Source organism: Penaeus japonicus, unplaced genomic scaffold (assembly GCF_977035675.1).
Source record: "Penaeus japonicus unplaced genomic scaffold, GWHDUDI00000001_assembly GWHDUDI00000017, whole genome shotgun sequence".
Classification (NCBI taxonomy): Eukaryota; Metazoa; Arthropoda; class Malacostraca; order Decapoda; family Penaeidae; genus Penaeus; species Penaeus japonicus.
Window position 1 is genome coordinate 20,470,274 of NW_028234419.1, and position 2,500 is coordinate 20,472,773.

Consider the following 2,500-nt stretch of genomic DNA (forward strand, 5'->3'; position numbering starts at 1 on the left):
ATTCTTATCATTATCATTATTATTATCATTATCATTGTTGTTTTGTTGTTATTGACATTATCATTATCATATTTACAACTATCACAATTATTATTATCATTGTCAATATCACCAATATTAGTATTAGTATTCTTATTGATACCATCATCATCATCATTATCCTTATCATTATTATCATCAATATCATTATCATCACTATTATCACGATTATTACTATCACCATCAAAATTATCATTATCATTGTCATTATCATCATCCACATTATTACCATCATCAATAAAATATGTTTGTGGATATGTGGAAGTGAGATACAATGCAATACATTCCACCCAATGATTTAACACCTACACTTGACCCTGCAACGTGACGCAACAGTGTAACATAACACGGCCCAGGACTCCGCACTGTGGCGCAACAAGCATCGTGTTTCTTCTGCATGAAGGCACAGCAACCCACCTGGACGCTGCAATATGGCACGACCGACAACCCGGATGCTGCAACATAACACAGCACAGCATACATACTTCAAGACACTGCTAGGTTGAACGGCATTATTGGGCTCAAGCCTTTTCACTTTCCACGAAGGAAAAAAGCTTCTTTATATGTAATGCCTGGACTGAATTCCTCTTTCCTTGTCGTTGTGGCTGCATGACCCTCACACCTGTTATGTTTGCTCATGACACCTGATCCAGATACCCATTAATTCCAGGATATTGACCGGCCTGCACGATGCTATTGATCCCGTGAGGCAGCCATGAGCTTGCTCCTCCTGCTTCTCTTTCTCTCTCTCTCTCTCTCTCTCTCTCTCTCTCTCTCTCTCTCTCTCTCTCTCTCTCTCTCTCTCTCTCTCTCTCTCTCTCTCTCTCTCTCTCTCTCTCTCTCTCTCTCTCTCTCTCTCGCTCTTTCTCTCTCTCGCTCTCTCTCTCTCTCTCTCTCTCTCTCTCTCTATCTATCTATCTATCTATCTATCTATCTCTCGCTCTCGCTCTTTCGCTCTCTCTCTCTCTCTCTCTCTCTCTCTCTCTCTCTCTCTCTCTCTCTCTCTCTCTCTCTCTCTCTCTCTCTCTCTCTCTCTCTCTCTCTCTCTCTCTCTCTCTCTCTCTCTCTCGCTCTCGCTCTCGCTCTCTCTCGCTCTCTCTCGCTCTCTCTCTCTCTCTCTCTCTCTCTCTCTCTCTCTCTCTCTCTCTCTCTCTCTCTCTCTCTCTCTCTCTCTCTCTCTCTCTTTCTCTCTCGCTATATATCTATCTATCTAACTATCTATCTGTCTGTCTATCTATCTATCTCTATCTCTTCTTCTCTCTCAATACACTTTCCTTCTTTCTTTCTATTTCCTTCTGTTCGCTCCTTTTTTTCTAGAGGGAATACCTCATCAGTGCCCAAAAAAAAGACTTCGAAAAGTACTTCGAACAAACTATGTCACTCCGCCGTTGGGAGAGGCTCACCTGACAACCTGACAACAGAGGTGCTGACAACAGTAAAACACAGCTGGTAGGGATGTTTCTTGTACTTTATTCAAACAGCGAGAGGTGTGACTGTACGACTCATTGGATAAGAGATAAAAAAAAAAAGCATGATATCCAAATGCAATTTTTCATTTTAGCGTCTGTTGTGTTTCAAAAAGGGTGAATTCTATGGTATATAGTTTTCTTTCTTTTTAGTAAAAATATATTTATCTTTGATTTCTTTAAAGTGAGATTAAGTGTTGTAATCTTTATCTTTATCATTATTATCATTATCAATTTCATCATCATCATTATTGCTGTTATCAACATTCTGATAATAATGATAATAGTGTCGGAACAATTCATCATCATCAAGACCTTTATTAACCTTTATTAATACATCTTCATTGTTATTCATATACACATTTGATTATATAACATGAAAAGGTAGAAATTTGAAAATAAGATTGTTACTTTGAGGGCATCTTTGCACTATTTTTTCAGTTCGATTTTTTCTTAGTTATTCGTAGGAGAGTATTGCCCCCCCCCCCCACCCCCCATTTTAATTATTTTTTTTCCTCTGCAATTTTAAAATCGTTTTGGATCAGGTCATAGTCACGCTATGTGTCTTCGCTTTTCCTGAATTATATTATCAGTAGGGCCGAACAGGTAAGATGATAACTCTCTTTCTCTCTGTCTCTCTCTCTCTCTCTCTCTCTCTCTCTCTCTCTCTCTCTCTCTCTCTCTCTCTCTCTCTCTCTCTCTCTCTCTCTCTCTCTCTCTCTCTCTCTCTCTCTCTCTCTCTCTCTCTCTCTCTCTCTCTCACTCACTCTCACTCTCACTCTCACTCTCACTCTCACTCTCACTCTCACTCTCACTCTCACTCTCACTCTCACTCACTCTCTCTCTCTCACTCTCTCTCTCTTTCTCTCTTTCTCTCTTTCTCTTTCTATTTCTTTCTTTCTCTATGTATATATATATATATATATATATATATATATATATATATATATATATATATATATATATATATATGTCTCATGTATGTATGTGTATGT